Source organism: Somniosus microcephalus, chromosome 7 (genome assembly GCF_052327205.1).
Source record: "Somniosus microcephalus isolate GS21.2 chromosome 7, FLI_Smic_1.0, whole genome shotgun sequence".
NCBI lineage: Eukaryota > Metazoa > Chordata > Chondrichthyes > Squaliformes > Somniosidae > Somniosus > Somniosus microcephalus.
Window position 1 is genome coordinate 125,413,954 of NC_140993.1, and position 19,737 is coordinate 125,433,690.

The following is a 19,737-nucleotide window of genomic DNA, read 5'->3' on the forward strand; positions in this document are numbered from 1 at the left end:
GCGGTGCGCAAAGTTTAGCGCCTGGTGCTAATCATTGTCGACTCCCGCAAAATTCATTGTTAGCGTTCCAAGAGGGAAGTGGAGCGCTAAATCAAGCACTATAGTGCTAACTTAGGGCGCGAACCTCTGAGAGTGGGGCGCTACCGGCAGAGTGATAAAGAAAGTCATGCGCAGCCCAATGGCACTCTTTAATCATACAGGCTGCTTCCATCTCTTAAAGGGAAGGGCTAATCCCGCTGTATAGCCTCATAGTCATCAGTGGTGTATTCAACGCGACCTGGGCAACTGCCATTGCAGCCCCCATCACTTTCAGGAAGTAGAGCATTTGGAGATGTTTGAGGAAAAGATGTAAAAAAAATTTGTGCAGCCTAGTGCAAGTAATAAATGGTGCGATCACTGAAAGTGCCTCTTTCACGATGTTCAAGCAACACGGAAGCATTCCCTTTAATTACCATTCCTGCCGTGCACTTCTGAGTGCACAACACCTCCTCTTACTGGCGTTGTTGGCGCAAGGCGCTAAAGCAAGGGCCGAAAGGCAATTTTTCATCGAGGCTGTTAACGGGGTGTTGCACACGCATTGACGTCACCATGTGAGAGGTGCCAGAGGCCTAGGCGCTAACAGTTAGCGCCAGCGCTAATTCACCACTGAAGGTCGCGTGCAGCATTGGATTTGCCGTGACCGGGCACTAACCCCTTAGTACCCCATTAGCCCCCCCACCAGGTGCTAATGGGAGGCGCTAACCTACCGAATTTCGCTGCCATTATACGTGCTACTTAGATGAAGAGGAGGATGATGAACCAAACGACGTTTGATAGCCAGGGAGGTGAAGCAGCACTAAAGGAGGAGAGTACTTATATGCCATTACCCTGTTGAATGAATTTCTTGGCTATGGAAAATTTATGTAAGGAGTGTTCCACTCTGTATGCGCATAGTGTTACACGTGTGTCATCTATCACCCCCTATATTTTGATGTATTGTTTGGATCTGATGAACAGTTTACTAGTAATTTGCTGAACTGCTGACTGACTAATGCTATAAACATCACCTGTGCCCCCATCTCACTCCTGGTAGCCCATGAGGCATAGAAATTCAAAACCATTGTGACCTTGACTATCATGGATGGCACTATGCCAGCCTTGCAATCTGACTGCAACAGCTCACAAATGTTTAATACCGTGAAAGATATTTGGGCAGGACAATATCGGCAAAGAGCTGGATTTCCCTCTTGTTGGTGCTGTAGCAGCAGGGCTGGACTGATTTGACCCTGTTGAAAACTCCCCTGAACCATTTTCCTGGGCCAGAGCACATTAGGCATGTAGGGTGGGTACCCAGCGGGATCCCTGCCACCAAGAGTGATTTATTCAGTTACTTAAATAAATCTGGAATAAAAAGCTAGTATCAGTAATGGTGACGAAGAAACCACCAGATTATTGTAAAAGTCCATCTCGTTCACTAATGTCCTTTAGGGAAGGAAATTTGCTGTCCTTACCTGGTCTGGCCTATATGTGACTCCAGACCCACAACAATGTGGTTGACTCTTAACTGCCCTCTGAAATGGCCCAGAAAGCCACTCAGTTGTAACAAACCGCTACAAAGAAATGTACAGCACTATGGGAGTACCTTCACCACACAGACTGCAGCAGTTCAAGAAGGCGGCTCACCACCACCTTCTCAGGGACAATTAGGGATGGGCAATAAATGCTGGCCTTGCCAGCGACGCCCACATCCCATGAACAAATAAAAACAAATTTAAAATAAATATCGGGGCTCATATTTCCAGCCATAAATATGTTGGTTTGTTACTGCAGCAAGATTTATTCTCCTATCATTATTTATTGCAACTGTTAGAAAATTAATTTATAATCATATGCATACCAACTACAATAAATTTGCAGGTGTAAATTAACTTTTATAACATAAGAAGGCACCAATCCCAAACAGTTTTGATTTACAACTATATAGAACTGTCTACTGCTGTATTCAACACAATTAAAGTCTCCATTGCCCATTGGGGCAGTGAATAAATGAATAGCAGCTAGTATATTTTAATACATTTTGGATAGGTGCTTGATATACCCATAAGAGAAGTAAGTTATCCTTTTTATTTTTCATTAAGTTTTTCTGTTTTAATCTGGTGATCTTTGTAGTGTATGTACCTTTAAGAGCCCCTGTGTACTGTAATACCGGTAGTGACCACTCGGGTATATAAGCCTATATAGCGTCTTGTATCTTTTAGTTCACCTCCAGACTTTGTTCAGTAAACACCTGTTAAACCAACTCCTGCATTCCGTGTCTCCATTAACACACGGATACAACAGTGGAGACGAATTGGAAATGGACTTACATGCAATTCGGCAGCACCTCAAGGAGATCGATTCCTCAGACGAAGGTTGAAGAAAAAGAAAAACTGTGGTTTCACCAGCTAGCCGGGCTGGTGGCAGGTACTGCACTAATCCTTCCTGGGCGGCGAGCTGGGGCTCGATCGGGTGGCTCTGCAGCGGGGCCGAGCAGCGAGTCGGAAGGCAGAGGCAAACAGAGACGGAGGGTGGAGCACTCGGGAGACGGCCGGCGCTGCAAAGCAGGTCGGCGTTCGGACCAAGCAGAGGGAGGGAAAAGTCCCAGAGAGTCCGGCGGGAATGAGTCTCCAACTATTAAAAATATCTGTGTAAATAAAAACCACGGAGAACAGCGTTGTCAGCAGCGGCAGGAAAGCGCGGGAGATGCCACTTTTTCTCGGCAGGGAAGAAAGGAAAGCGCAGGAGGCGCCATTTTTGATTTTCAGGATGCATAAGACTGGCAATATTACTGCTTTCGATAGTGATATAGAGGATTGGACCACATATGTGGAAAGAGTGGAGGTATATTGCACAGCGAATGAAGTAGAGGATGATAAAAAGGTATCGGTACTTCTAAATCTGATGGGCGCAAGGACATACGGGCTGTTACGAAACTTAATCACTCCAGCCAAACCGATGGACAAGAATTTTAAGGAAATTGTTGATACCCTACAAGAGCACTTAAACCCAACACCGCTGCTGATAGCGGAACGATTCAAATTCTTCAGGAGGAATCAGCACAAGAATGAAAGTAACGCTGATTACCTCACCGAATTAAGAAAGCTGTCAAAGCACTGCCAATTCGGGGCAGGCCTGGCAGATTCTCTACAAGACAAATTCGTCTGCGGTCTCCTAAGTGAAGGAACACAGAAAAGGCTACTTTCTGAGAAAGATTTGACACTGGACAAGGCTTTCAGTGTGGCTGTATCATACGAAGCAGCAGCAAGAGGAGCTGCAGAGATACAGCAAAAGCCACAGGACTTCGGCACCCAGGAAATGACACGGGGTTTCGAGAGATGTTATCGCTGCTGCAGATCCACCCATGACCAGAGGGACTGCTGGTTCAAGGACAAAGCATGCAGGCAATGCGGAAAGATGGGACACATTGCACGTGTATGCCGATCTGGAAACAAAAAAAATCCACTGACAGAAGAAAAATCAATAAGGAAAAGTACAGAAAGGTACAAATGATGACGGACAGTAGCTCCGAAGACCAGAAGAGCGATAGCGACTCCGGAAACAAGAGACTAAGCTGTCTCAAATTACATAATGTAATTGCCAAAGAAGATTACCAGACCATTTGGGTTACTCTCACGATAGCGGGATCCCCAGTTAAAATGGAGCTAGATACAGGATCAGCTCTGACCGTCATAAGTCGACGGGATTACGAGCGGCTATTTCCGCATATACCTTTGAAAGACACATCCATTATCTTGAAGACATATACGGGGCAGAAAGTATATCCCAGAGGGAAAATAAGGGTGCCTGTTGTATACAACGGCAAGGAAATACAGAAGTTGTATTTATACGTTCTGCAAGATGGTGGTCCACCATTGTTGGGACGTGAATGGATCAGGAAGATACGTTTAGACTGGCACTCCATTCAGGCACTGACGGTGAACAGTAAGAAAAAAAATGATGATGACGTCATACCTGAACGATTAAAAGACTTCTTGGCTAATGCCAAAGCAGTGTTTCAACAGGAACTAGGAACCTTGAAAGGCGTCACCGCCTCAATAAAAGTGGAAGATGCGGCAATTCCCAAGTTTTTTAAGGCAAGGCCGGTGCCATACGCAATTCGCCCAGCAGTCGAGGCAGAGCTGGAGAATTTGGAAAAAGCAGGCGTGTTATCCAAGGTAGATTGGAGCGAGTGGGCAACACCCATCATCCCGGTCATGAAGAAAATGTTGAATAATGATAAATCTGAAGAACAGAGAAAAATTCGCATCTGTGGGGACTTCAAGGTGACTGTAAACCCGGTCCTTCACACGATACAGTATCCTCTTCCGAGGATAGAAGATATTTTCACCTCACTATCCGGAGGGAAACGTTTCACCAAAATTGACTTGGCACAGACCTATCTACAGATGGAGGTTGAGGAGGCCTCTAAAAAGTATCTCACGATAAACACACACAAAGGCCTGTACCAGTACAATCGACTGGTTTTCGGAGTAGCATCAGCTCCAGCTATCTGGCAAAGAGCTATGGAGCAAGTCTTGCAAGGGATTCCGGGGACTCAATGCTACCTAGACGACATCCTTGTAACAGGAGAAAATGACAACGAGCACCTTGCCAATTTGGAGCAGGTGCTCACTAGGCTGAGAGAACGGGGCCTACGAGCAAATCGCCCCAAGTGCGAATTTTTCCAGAAACAAATATCATATTGTGGCCATATAATTAACGAAGAAGGGTTGCATAAGTCACCTGAAAAAATTGAAGCGGTCAAAAAAGCCCCAGCACCTGAAAATGTCACAATTAAGGTCGTTCCTGGGATTGATAAATTACTATCATAAATTTTTACCGAACTTGTCAACTGTTCTGCACCCTCTTAACGCACTACTACAAACGGGAGTACTTTGGAAATGGAGCGAGGACTGTAAACGTGCCTTCCATAAATGCAAAGGCTTGATCACGTCCAAGGAAGTGTTGGCTCATTACAACCCATCACTGCCAATCAGACTGGCGTGCGATGCATCTCCTTACGGTGTAGGAGCGGTATTATCGCATAGATTCCCTGATGGCTCGGAGCGGCCGATAGCTTTTGCGTCATGCTCATTGAACTCAGCTGAGCGTAACTATGCCCAGATCGACAGGGAAGCACTCAGCCTGGTGTGGGGAGTGAAGAAATTCAACCATTACCTACACGGACAAAAAGTTACCTTGTTGACTGACCATCAACCCCTCGTCTCCATATTCAACCCTAAAAAGGGCGTTCCCATTATGACAGCGCAAAGGCTACAGAGGTGGTCCCTTTTCCTAGGGGCACACCAATATGACATAGAATACAAAGGATCAAAACAGCATGGGAATGCTGACGGTTTATTGCGCCTACCGTTGCCAACGGTAGAAGAGGCACCTACAGTGGACCCAGTGGAGATGTTCCACTCAACCATAGTGGAATGTCTACCAGTAACAAATTCTACCATTGAAAAGGAAACGAGAAATGACCCGACTCTCTCACGAGTCTATGATTTAACGGTGAAGGGATGGCCAGCACATGGCGAACCACTGTTGCCAGCATTCTCGCAAAGAAGAGAACAGCTGTCAGTGTGCCAAGGAACTTTGATGTGTGGATCCAGGGTGGTGATTCCACCCAAACTACAGGATAAAGTGCTAAAGGAGCTTCACGAGGGGCATCTGGGTGGAGTGAAAATGAAGAACCTAGCCAGAGCGTTTGTGTGGTGGCCAGGTATCGATGGAGACATCGAAGAAATGACCAAGAGCTGTCTAGGATGCCAGAAGGTCCAAAACGCCCCACCACAAGCCCCTCTACATCCATGGGAGTGGCCCTCATCTCCATGGCAAAGGGTACATATCGACTTTGCTGGTCCATTTATGGACTCAAGGGCCTAGAAATTCAGTTGGCTGCGCCAGGCGTTAGCACCTTAGGAGGAGCAGATCGCGAGCGCTAGGCGCTTAGCGCCCGGGCGCAGCGCGATCTGCGCCTCGCCCCAACTTCAGTAGACATTTAGCGCTGGCGCAAAGTCTTTGCGCGCGCTCAGCTGCGCGCGCACATCATGACGTCATTTCGTCGTGCAACGCCCTTTGTGCGCCCGGAACCGGAACTTCACTCGCGCCGCCCCATTGTGCGCCGGGCGGCCCTAATGACTGTGAAGTGGAATGGTACACAGCCGAGGCGGGCCGCGGGGAGCGCAAATTAAAGGGCACTTACCCTGCACTATAAAGGGCAGCCATTTTGCAGCATTCACTCCTGTGCAACGGATTTTTGGAGAGAGACCAAGGAAGAGAGCTTACTGCTTTGGCCCAACACTAGGACAGGTCTTTTTGGCTTCAGGCCAGAGCTGTGCAATTCTCTTTGCCTTCATTGAGATCTCAGTGTTTGCCAGCATATTATGGGGGCTGCATTGGGTGCCAACGCTGAGGTTCAGCCTTATGTCGGAAGGGCTTACAGACGCCGTGAGAGAGTGGCAGCCCTGGCTAGATGCAGAGGGGGCAACAGGCATTGCCAAGTGAGGCCTTACCCACCCAGGGTATACCGCCAGCAGTTCTCCTATCTCAACATGTCTGCCGCGCAGTGTGTTAGGAGGCTGCGATTCAGAAGGGAGGTGGTTGCAGACATCTGCCAGCTGCTTCACAGAGATCTGCGTCCACAGCTGATGCGCAGGACGTCTCTGTCGGTGGCAGTGAAGGTAACGGTGGCTCTCAACTTCTATGCCACCGGCTCCTTCCAATCCGCTGCTGGGGACATCGCTAACATCTCCCAGTTCGCCGTGCATTGCTGCATCCGCCAGATGACCAATGCCCTTTTCAGAAGGAGACGTCAATTCATCTCCTTCCCCATGACCCTGGACAAGCAGCAGCAGCGTGCAGTGGGGTTTGCAAGAATAGCGGGCTTCCCCATGGTGCAGTGCGCCATTGACTGCACGCATGTGGCTTTGCGGGCAGCTCTGGAGCATGCCGAGGATTACCGCAACCGGAAGGGCTACCATTCCCTCAATGTACAGCTGGTGTGTGACCACAGGCAGCGCATCCAGCTGTCAATGCCCGCTTTCCAGGCAGCAGCCACGATGCCTTTATCCTGCGACAGACAACAGTGGCTGACATGTTCCAGGCACAGCCTCACCCAAGAGGATGGCTTATCGGGGACAAAGGCTATCCTTTGTGTACCTGGATCAAGACCCCGCTCCGCGCGCCCACGACCCCTGCTAAAGAGACATACAACGAGAGCCATCAAGCGACCAGGAACCTCATCGAACAAACAATCGGCGTCCTGAAGCAACGGTTCCGCTGTCTGGATTGCTCCGGGGGAGCCCTCCAGTATTCGCAGGAGCGAGTCTCCCAATTCGTCGTCGTTTGCTGCATGCTGCACAACCTGGCTATCCGCAGGACTCAGGCACTGCCACCTCATGTTGGACCACCACCTCAGGAGGAGGAGCAGGAGCAGCATGAGGAGGAGGAGGATGAGGAGTACCAGCCCAGGAGGGAGGCAGAAGGTCCAAGGGCCGCCCGTCGGCGGCTTATTGAACGTCACTTCTAGGCCCCCTGTCAGGGAATGGCTTGTGCCAATGAAAGAACATGATTGCAGCCGTTGCGCAAGCCCTCAGCCGGTTAAGGCAACAAACACTTCAACGATCAAACATGGACAATGTGAATAAATAAAATGGTTTATTGTACAAATTCAGGGCCCTTCCCAAATGAAAACCAAGAACACACGAAACCCCCAAAAAACACTCACACACATGAGTCACTCCCACAACCTGGGGAGGATTAACCAAAGATGTAAATAAAAATGGCCTCATCCTCGGTCTTCAAAAAACAACCATTCCACAAAACACAACATTTGAACACACCCTCTACTTTGTGTCCCGTGAGGGCGATGCCCTCTGCAAACTTTGCCGGCCCCTGGACGCCCTGCTGCTCCTCCTCAAAGTGAGGCCAGTGGCTGCTGCAAGGCTGGGGGAAGGCTCCTGAGGGGTACATGTCGTGACGGCAGATGCCCTTGGGGGTCAGCCTAGACGAGGTCTGGCCCTCGAGGGGCCGGCTGGTGAATGCTTCAGCTGTGGCTGGGCAGCATCAGTCGCTGCAGCAGCTCGTCGCAGCTCCACTGGGGGAGTGGCAGTGGCGGCTGGAGGAATGGGGGCAAGCTGGTGGATGGCAGGCGCTCGCTGGTCGCCTGAGACACTGGCACTCGCCCGGGCCAGCACTGCAGCATGCGCAGCAATCTGCCGAGGGACAGACCGCTGTGCTGCTGCAGTGCGCCGGGTGCCCTGGCGATGCCGGGCTGACACAGCGAGTGTGGCAGCAGTGAGTGCCCGTGTTGCCCTGTTCTGAGACCGCATCAGAGCAGCCAGTGACTGCACGGCACCACTGATCACCTGGCCAGTCGCTGCCAGAGAGGCCCCGAATTCGGTGACACTCCGAGACAGGGACTGGATGGCCTCAGGCATCCGTCCCACTACCCCCATGAGCTCTGTGTGCCGGCGCTCGGAGTCCGCGGACATGTCCTCGAGGCGGCGCATCTCCTCGGCGTTGACCGTCTCCGGACTGGAGGCCGGACTCTCCCTCTGGGGAGAAGGCCGCCGAACTGGCCGACCCTTCCTGCGTTGCTGGACGCCGCTGGGCCCAGCAATTGGACTCCCCTCCGACCCTTCCCCCCTCTGGGGAGAAGGCCGCTGAGCTTCCACCCCCCTCCCGCGTTTCTGCAGGCCGCTGGTCCCAGGAGCTACATTCCCCACCGACACTTCCGCCACGCTACCCTCCAGGGAAGACGTCTCCCCTACAGTGACATGGCTTGCCGCGGCTGAGGGTTCCCCTGATGGGCCGCCTTCCTTTTGCTCCTCCTCCTCCTCCTCTTCTGAGGGGCTGTCACTGGCAACTTCAGGGACCTCCTCCTCACCATCTGAAAGCACGAAGGCACAAGAGTAGCTTTAGAGTGAGGAGAGGGCGTCAGCGAGGGATGCATGAGTGGTGGCATTCAGCGCATTGGTCGGACAGTGACAAAGGATGTAGATCTGATGCGCAAGTGGGACGAGAGAGGTCCAAAAAATGATGTCCTTACCATTGGTGCCCAGAACAGGGTCGGCATCTCCAGATGCAACGGGGCCAATCACCCGGGCACCCAAGATGCGCTCCACGCGCTGTTGCAGCTTGGTGAGTGGCTGGATCTGGGGTCCGCCTCCCCCGGTCACAGTCCGGCTCCTCTTATTATTGGCCAGCTTGGCCTGCAAGAGAAAGGACGGCCTCTAAGTACAGTGTGTAGCCCTGATCTTGTGTGCACTGCCTCCCATGGTCGAATAGCCTGGCCAGTCTGTAGCCCTGATCTTGTGTGCACTGCCTCCCATGGTCGAATAGCCTGGCCAGTCTGTAGCCCTGATCTTGTGTGCACTGCCTCCCATGGTCGAATAGCCTGGCCAGTGTGTTAAGTGTACAATGTGCAATTGATGTTCATGACTGACCCATAGCTGCTGCATGAGGGCTGGCCATTAGAGCTTTCAGGTCCCTTTGCCCATAATGTGAGGTGCACATGCAAGGATGAGGAGGACACTGGAAAGGGTACTCACCCTGACAATCCTGGCGAGGTCATTTAGTTTCTTGCGGCATTGTACCGCGCTCCTGGGGACCTCACTGTTCGATGTCACCCTGGTGGCGACATGCCTCCAGGCTCTCCGGTAGACGCGGGCCGGCGGCTTCCTCCCATTGTCTGGGAACAAAATATGGCATCTCTTCTCCACAGTGCTAACCAGCACCCTCAGATCAAGCTCTGAGAAGCGCTGCGCTCGTTCACGGGCCTTCTCCATACTTTGAGGCGCTATATGGGTCCAGCAGCAGTGTTCAGGCCTAGCTGGAGGGCTCCAGTGTGCAGGGCGTGGCAGCAGACTAAGTCGACCCTTCCCCCTTAAGAGCTGGCCGGCGCCAGGGTGTCTGCTATCAATCAAGAAATGGCCGCACCTGCGCTGCGCCCGGCCTCGGCGGTATCGCTCAGCACCTCCGGCTTAGCGCCTAAAGAGAGACGTGCATCGCCAGTTTTAGCGCTCGAGCAAACTCTTAAGGCGAAGCTAATGAATATCGGCGAAGTGGCCTCGAATTTGCGCCGGGCGCAAACTTTAGCGGCCACCCGACTTTACCGCCCCAAAAGTGGCTATAATGAATTTCTAGGCCAATGTTCTTAATCGCGGTTGATGCACACTCCAAGTGGCCGGAGGTAATAAAGATGTCTTCCACTACCACGGAAAAAACCATCACAGTATTAAGGACCATATTTGCCAGGAATGGGCTGCCTGAACAGATCTGTTCTGATAATGGACCGCAATTTGTGTCCGAAGAATTCAGGAAGTTCTTAAAAAAACAATGGGGTTAAGCACTACACGTCCGCCCCATACCATCCCGCCACCAATGGATTAGCTGAAAGGTTTGTCCAGACCTTCAAGAAGGCCATAAAGGCCATGGGTAATGAAGACATAAATCTACAACATAAGGTAGATAACTTCTTGTTTGCGTACAGGAATGCAACACATGTGGTTACAAACCAAACTTCCGCCATGATGTTTTTCAATAGAAGACTAAGATGCCGGCTGGATTTGATCAAGCCAAACATCAGGAGGGACGTAGAGAACCGACAATTTCAAGGCATGAATGAAAGGCCAACTAGAACCTTCCAGATAAGTCAACAAGTTTTGGCCCGGGACTACCGTACCGAGAAATGGCAGCCTGGAACTATTTGCACACGACTAGGACCGCTGATGTATACCGTGGACATTGGTGAAAGCATAATAAGGCGCCATGCTGACCAGATCATAGAGTCATCCAAAAAGGTACAACCTACACCACAACTCTATACGCCTAATGATGAAGCAGAGATACCCATAGTATCTACCTCCGATCCGGTGATACTGGAACCAGATGAACCCGACACTGGCATTCAAGCCGAATCGACCTTGCCAAAAGAACCTACTACACCACCGAAAACTACTGCACCACCGAGGCGTTATCCGGACCGAGTCAGGAAGCCTCCAGAGAGACTGACTTATAATTGATTAACTGCAGCAATGTGTAGATTATTGTTCTTGTAAACATGTTAATTAATGATTACTTAAAATGTTATGTACTAATTATCTAAAAGGGGAGGAATTGTGGTGTATGTACCTTTAAGAGCCCCTGTGTACTGTAATACCGGTAGTGACCACTCGGGTATATAAGCCTGTATAGCGTCTTGTATCTTTTAGTTCACCTCCAGACTTTGTTCAGTAAACACCTGTTAAACCAACTCCTGCATTCCGTGTCTCCATTAACACACGGATACAACAATCTTTACCTCCAGGGTGTGGGCTAGTTAGCGTGCAGGGATGGAGGATTCCTGATGGGCTGTGTGCCCACTGCTTTTGTTTTTTAAGCAAACACAAGAAAGAAAAATATAATGATAATAGCGGAGTGCAGGAGGCAGGTGGTTATTCTCCCATACTTTGGGAGTGATGGTCCAATCATGAAAGTACAACCTTACGACACAATATAACACAATGGGGTTCATTTTAACCCTCCCTGGGCAAACATCAGCATGATGTCCGCCACCTGCTGCCTGGGGCTCAGTTCCATATTCTGAGGGGGGATGGCATGAGGAGGGGTGGGTAGTTGGCAAGAATTCAAGCAGCTGAGCTGTAGGATCAAACCAGAAATGTTATCCAAAGATCGCGGGGCATAAGTGGGGGGTAAGCAAAGTGCGCAGGGCATAGACCCGCGATCACGGGTTTGGAGGTGAGGGTGGCCGATTGTGGCAGAAGGTTTGCTTGAGGGGCCGGGGAGAGTACTCCTACTTCTCTTGGCTCACAAGCAGTGCTATATAAAGCACCTATCTGCTTCATCCAGCTGTTCCCATCTCCATTTAGTTGTTGGGTTTCCCCAGCCCTGGGACACCCAGCTGGCCGGACAGCATTAGATTTAAAACAGTCATCAAAATGAAGAAAAAACAAAGAACAAACACCAACTTTTTCAGGAACAGCCTGCAACGGTCCCTTTAAGGACCACTGGTTAGGCTGCTCAACGTCAGGCACCAAGTTACGCAGCGAGTTGTTATGATCTGGAATGCACTGCCTGAAAGGGTGCTGGAGGCAGATTCAATAGTAACTTTCAAAAGGGAGTTGGGGCAAAACCAAATTTCTCCTCCATAGAGTTTACCAAATGGGCCCTCCATGCTATGCTACTGCAATAGACAATGCCTGCCTGAACTCCCAGCTCTCACCCAAAATTAGGACCAGCAGAGCAATCTTTCAGCAGAAGCAAAGTTGTTGTAATAATCACACCAGTAGGCCACAAAACAACAACAACTTGCATATATATAGCATCTTTAACGTACTAAAATATCCCAAGGCGCTTCACAGAAGCGTTATCAGACAAAATTTGACACTAAGCCACATAAGGAGATATTAGGGCAGTTGACCAAAAGCTTGGTCAAAGAGGTAGGTTTTAGTCACTTTTTGCAACATTGGCAAGGAGGTGGTCACAGAACTCTGCCACCTCCTGCAACTAGACCTGTAGCCTGAGCGCAGGTTGAACACGGCTCTCGCAATGGCAGTCAAGGCCACCGTTGCCCTCAATTTCTTTGCCAGTGAATCCTTCCACTCTTCAGCAGGAGACATAAGAACTAACATCTCACAGTTCGCTGTCCGTCGTTGTATCCAGGAGGTCAGTGAGGCTCTCTGCACCAGGCGAAGGGACTACGTTGTCTTCTCTTTGAGCAGAGAGAAGCAGGAGGAGCATACATGTGGCTTTGCCAGGATAGCGGGCTTCCTCGTGGTACACGGCGCCATTAACTGCACACATGTGTCTTTGCGGGTGCCGTATAACAATCCTGAGATCTTCCGTAACTGCATAGTCTACCATCCTCTTAATGTGCAGTTGGTGTGCGACCATGTCCAGCACTTCCTGGTGGTCAATGCCCGCTATCCTGGCAACAGCCATGATGCCTTCATCCTGCGTCAGTCCAGTGTGCCAGCAATCTTCTAGCCACGACAGAAAACTCGAAGGTGACTGCTCGGAAACAAGAGCTATCCACTCTCCACCTGGCTCATGACTCCCCTCTGCAACACCAACACTCATACCTAGCACTCATATAATGAGAGCCATGCTTCCACCAGGGACATCATCAAGCAGACCATTGGGCTACTGAAGCAATGGTTCCGCTGCCTTGACCACTCTGGAGGAGCCCTCCGGTACTCACTGGAGTGGGTGTCCCATTTTGTGCTGGTTTGCTGCATGCTTCACAACTTGGCCATCATGAGGGCACAGCCTTTGCCAGCAGGGATTGTGGGACCGCCTCAGGAGGAGGAAGACAAGGAAGAGGAAGAGGAAGAAGACGAGGTTGGAGGAAGGTAGTCAATCCCCCTTCCGGACGGGCTGCCCGTGAACGCCTCATCAGACTCCAATTCCAATGAATAAAATCCCAGATCCCCGTTGCTCACCACATCCCCATCATACCATCCTTCTGTCACAAAATATCACAGCATCCTCCTGGGCACAAAGGTGAAATGAGAGAAACCACAAAAGATTCCAAAAAAAATTAATACATTTATCAAAAGTCAATTCACACATATTTACACAAATGGTATCAACTAATCACTCTTGTGCAACCCCTTAGTGTCTGTCGTTCAGGTGCCTTTTCCTGATCTAGTGCTCCTTCGAAGTTCTCTCCCTGTGGCTGCAGCATGGCTGGTGGAAGGCTGCTGAGTTTCCATGGGGGAGACTTCAGATAGTCTTGCAGGATGACCACGAGCTGCTCTGGCCCTAGAAGGCTCGGCTGTAGAGTACACTACCTCAGATTGGGCAGCAGCAGTCTGGGCTGACTGCCTGACCGGCGGCGGCAAGGACAATGGCGGAGTGGCAGTGGTGGGAACAGGAATGCTGTCACCTTGAGAGAGGACAGCAGTTTTCTGCTCCACAGACCCACTGCCACTCCTCCGGGGCGGCGCCTCAATATTCCTAGCAATCATTTGGAGGACAGCTTGCTGGGCTGCTGTGACACCCTGCAAGCCCCGCTCGACAATGGTAAGCCCAACCACAATGGCGGCTGTCTGAGCTTGAGTGGCATCAAGCTGAGACTGCATGAGAGTGGTCTGTGCTTCTGCTGCAGCACTAAGGTGGTGGGTTGCTTCTGCCTGTGCTGCATTGGCAGTCATGACATCAACCATCACACACATTATCACATCTGGGTCAACACGGTCTCTTCAGGAGTCTTCCATCATTTCCAGCCTTGGAAATCCTGGGCTCCAAGCTCTGCGCAGAGCCCCATGCAATGTTGGAGGTGGACTCCTCCATGCTCCTTGACATTGCCAAGAGGCTCTCTAGGAGGCTTGCCATTGCACCAAGTAATTCGGTGTGTATGCCCATCACCCTTCTTCTGAAATAACAACAGAAAATGCTGGAAAAACTCAGCAAGTCAGGCAACATCCGTGGAGAGAAATTTGAGTTGACGTTTCGGGTTTGACCCTTCTTCAAAACTGGAGAGAAAAGGAACTAGATCGAAGGCAGGGCTGCGATCGGACAAAAGAATAAAAGAACCAAAAGAAGTAAAAGAGATTAGAAGCTAGACGAGATGGTAATAGGCTGTGATTAGATGTAAAGTGTACTGGCAGGGCAAAAGATAGCTGCCAGGTGTGAGAGAGAAACAAAAGGAAAGGGGGGGGGTGGGGAAAGGAAAGGAGTGGAAAAATATAAGTGAAAATGAAATGGGGGCCGAGGTTATGATCTGAAATTGTTGAACTCGATATTGAGTCCGGAAGGCTGCAGAGTGCCTAATCGGAAGATGAGGTGCTGTTCCTCGAGTTTACGTTGAGCTTCCGTGGAACAGTACAAGAGGCCAAGGACGGTGAGGTCCGAGTGGGAATGGAGCGGTGAATTGAAATGACAGGCGACCGGAAGCTCGGGGTCACCCTTACGGACTGAACGGAGGTGTTCCGCAAAGCGGTCACCCAATCTGCGTTTGGTCTCCCCAATGTAGAGGAGACCGCATCGTGAGCAGCGAATACAGTATACTAGATTGCGAGAAGTACAAGTAAATCGCTGTTTCACCTGGAAGGGGTGTTTGGGGCCCTGGACAGTGGGGAGGGGGGAGGTATAGGGGCAGGTGTTACATCTCCTCCGCTTGCACGGGAAGGTGCCAGGCGAAGGGGAAGGGCTGTTTGGGGTGATAGAGGAGTGGACTAGGGTGTCTCGGAGAGAGCGGTCCCTGCGGAATGCTGAAAGGGGAGGGGAGGGGAAGATACGTTTGGTGGTGGGATCACTTTGGAGGTAGCGGAAATGCCGGAGGATGATCCGTTGAATGTGGAGGCTGGTGGGGTGAAAGGTGAGGACAAGGGGAACCCTATCGTGGTTCCGGGAGGGAGGGGCAGGGGTGAGGGCAGAGGTGCGGGAGATAGAACTGACACGGTCGAGGGCAGTGTCAACCACGGTAGAGGGGAATCCTCGGTTGCGGAAAAAGGAAGACATGTCTGAAGCACTGGTGTGGAAGGTGGCATCGTCGGAGCAGATACGGCGGAGGCGGAGAAACTGGGAGAATGGAATAGAGTCCTTACAGGAAGCGGGGTGGGAGGAAGTGTAGTCCAGGTAGCTGTGGGAGTCAGTGGGCTTGTAGTAAATATTGGTCGATAACCTATCCCCAGAGATGGAGACGGAGAAGTCGAGGAAGGGAAGGGAAGAGTCAGAGATGGACCATGTGAAGGTGAGGGAAGGGTGGAAATTGGAGGCAAAGTGAATGAAATTGTCAAGTTCGGGGCGAGAGCAGGAAACGGCACCGATACAGTCATCAATGTATCGGAAAAAGAGGTGAGGGAGGGGACCCGAGTAGGACTGGAATAAAGATTGTTCCACATAGCCCACGAAAAGGCAGGCACAGCTAGGACCCATGCGGGTACCCATGGCAACACCTTTGATTTGGAGGAAATGAGTGGAGTTAAAGGAGAAGTTGTTCAATGTGAGAACAAGTTCAGCCAGGCGGAGGAGGGTCGTGGTGGATGGGGACTGGTCGGGCCTCTGTTCGAGGAAGAAGCGGAGTGCCCTCAGGCCATCCGTCTTCTGAAGGCTGCCTGTAATGTATGTAATGTATATATACCTTAAGGGAGAGAACTACTTTTTACAGCTCCTGTATACTGTAGTACCGGCAGTGACCACACCTGTATATAAACCCTGAGTAGTGATCTGTACAGTTAGTTCTAGAGTAACCCTCATTCAGTAAACACCTGTTGAATCGTTCCCTGCAGTCTTGTTGTCTAATTATTGAAGGACACAACATCAAGATACACGGACATAACATTGGCGACAAGCAGATTCAAACCAACCTGCAACTCTGAATCACCTCCCAGGGATTCGCTCCTGGAGAACAGTGGAAGGAGGTCGAGTCCAGAAGCACGGACGTCGACCACAGGCAACCGCCCAGTCATCCAGCGGAGATTTGAGCATCGCAGGGGAGGCTGTCGAGAGCCAGGCTTGGCTTTCCAGTCACGGTGGTCCAGCAAAACGGGCTGGCAACAGGTACTGCGCAGACCCTTCGCGGACAGCGGTGGCTAGAGCCGACCATGCGGCACAGGAAAAGTCCAAGCAGCGTCGACGGGGGAGAGAGAGAGGGCAGAGCGCACAGGGCGCAGCCGGTGTTCAGGACCGAGCGGCGTCAATGGGGGAGAGAGACGAGAGAGAGCAGAGCGCAGCCGGTGTTCAAGGGCTGAGCAGCGTCAACGGGGGAGAGAGGCGCGCAGGAAAACGCACAGAGCGCAGCCGGTGTTCAAGGGCCGAGCAGCGTCAACGGGGGAGAGAAGCGCGCAGAAAAACATGAGGCGCTGCCATTGCCACGAGGACCGCAGAGAGCGGCATTGGCAGCAGTGCAGGAGCAGCGCATGAAACCCACAGGGCGTCGCCATTTGCCACGAGGACCGCCGAGAATGGCGTTGGCAGCAGCGCGGGAGACGCTATTTTAAGCCGCAGCGGGGAAGAAAGGAAAGCGCGGGAGACGCCATTTTAAGCCGCAGCGGGGAAGAAAGGAAAGCACGGGAGATGCCATTTTAAGCCAGTCTAACCACACCCAAAAATGCTGAAGAGTGGCAGTATCACAGCGTTCGACAATGAAGTCGAAGATTGGACGACATATGTCGAACGCATAGAAGTATGCTGCAAGGCGAATGAAGTGCCAGATGACAAGAAAGCGCTGGTATTGTTGAATTCAATGGGTGCAAAAATGTATGGCTTACTACGAAACCTAGTAGCCCCAGAGAAGCCAGTAGAAAAGGATTTTGAAAACATAGTGTCAATCCTACAGGACCACTTAAACCCCACACCGCTGCTGATAGCAGAAAGATTTAAGTTTTACAAAAGGAACCAGCATAAAGATGAAAGTAATGCTGAGTATTTAACGGAACTGCACAAGCTATCGAAACACTGCCAGTTTGGAACGGGACTAGCAGATACTTTAAGGGACAAGTTTGTGTGTGGGCTTCAAAGTGAAGGAACCCAGAAACGGCTTCTATCAGAAAAGGATCTTACGCTGGACAAGGCTTTCAGCATTGCAGTATCACACGAAGCAGCAGCACGGGGCGCTGCAGAGATACAACGGAGACCGCAAGAATATGGCACAAATGAAATGTCATACGGAACAGTGAAGTGCTATCGCTGCGGCAGAACAACACATGACCATAATGATTGCTGGTTCAAGGACAAAGTGTGCAGACAGTGTGGAAAAGTAGGACACATAGCAAGAGTCTGCAGGTCGGGAAAGAAAACCAGCAGCAAGAAATGTCCACAGGAGAAGTACAAGAAGGTTCATAAGGTGACGGAGAGTAGTTCAGACGAACAGAAGAGTGATACAGACTCCGGAAGCAAGGAGCTGGGTTGTCTGAAACTACATAATGTGATCAAAACGGAGGATCACCAAACTATCTGGGTCACGCTCAAGATAGCAGGAGTCCAAGTGAAAATGGAATTGGACACAGGATCAGCCCTAACAGTCATAAACCGAAGGGACTACAAGTGGCTATTCTCACATATACCCTTGAGAGATACAAAGACTGTCCTGAAGGCGTACACGGAACAAAAAGTCTACCCCAAAGGAAAAATAAGGGTGAACGTTGTATATAACGGCAAGGAAACACCAAAAATGGACCTATATGTATTGCCAGATGGAGGACCACTACTACTAGGACATGAATGGATCTGGAAGATACAGCTAGATTGGCATTCCATACAAGCACTGACTGTAGATGCCAAAAAGTATGACGACGTCACACCTGGACGACTGTCAAAAATGCTAACTGACGCACAAGAAGTGTTCCAGCAGGGACTCGGAACACTAAAACGCATAACAGCAACGATCAAAATAGAGGAAAATGCAAGCCCAAAGGTTTTTAAGGCCAGACCGGTACCTTATGTGATCCGCCCAGCCGTCGAAGCAGAGCTGGAAGGTTTGGAACGTTCAGGAGTACTGTCCAAAGTGGACTGGAGCGAGTGGGCTACACCCATCATTCCTGTAATGAAGAGGTCATTGAGTAATACGCCTGGGGAACCAAAGAAGGTTCGCATCTGTGGGGACTTTAAGGTGACAGTGAACCCAGTCCTTCACACTGTACAATATCTGCTTCCACGGATTGAAGATATTTTCATCTCGCTATCTGGAGGGAAACGCTTCACTAAGATTGATCTAGCCCAGGCGTACCTGCAAATGGAGGTAGAAGAAGCCTCGAAACAGTACCTCACGATCAACACTCATAAAGGTCTCTACCAATACAACCGGCTGGTGTTCGGGGTAGCATCAGCTCCAGCTATCTGGCAAAGGGCAATGGAACAAGTCCTGCAAGGGATTCCAGGGACCCAGTGTTATTTGGACGACATCCTGGTCATGGGCGAAAGTGACAGTGATCACCTCGCCTACCTATAGCAGGTGCTCACTAGATTGAAGGAATATGGGCTCCGAGCTAATCGCCACAAATGCGAGTTTTTCCAGAAGCAGATCTCGTATTGTAGCCACGTTATTGATAAAGAGGGGTTACATACGTCCCCTGAAAAGATTGAGGCAGTAGTCAAGGCTCCAGCACTGGAAAATGTGTCACAACTGAGGTCGTTCCTCGGGCTGGTAAACTACTACCATAAGTTCTTGCCAAATTTGTCTGCAATACTACACCCACTGAACACCCTACTGCAAACTGGGGTGCCATGGAAGTGGAGTGACGAATGTAGACGAGCTTTCCAGAAGAGCAAAGCATTGACCACATCAAAAGAGGTGTTGGCTCATTTCAACCCAGCACTACCAATTCAGTTGGCGTGTGATGCATCACTCTATGGCATTGGAGCGGTGCTGTTGCACAAATTCCCGGACGGCTCGGAGAGGCCAGTAGCCTTTGCGTCTCGGTCACTAACCTCAGCCGAGCATAACTATGCCCAGATTGACAGGGAGGCCCTCAGCCTAGTGTGGGGAGTGAAAAAGTTCAATCACTATCTGCACGGGCAGAAGTTCACCTTGCTGACTGACCACCAACCACTTGTCTCCATCTTTAATCCAAAGAAGGGCGTTCCGGTGATGACTGCGCAACGGCTACAAAGATGGTCCCTTTTTCTAGGGGCGCACCAATATGAAATCGAGTATAAGGGCACGAAACAGCATGGAAACGCTGATGGGCTATCACGCCTGCCACTGCCTACTGCGGAGGAAGCACCAGCAGTGGATCCTGTCGAAATATTTCATTCGACTATAAT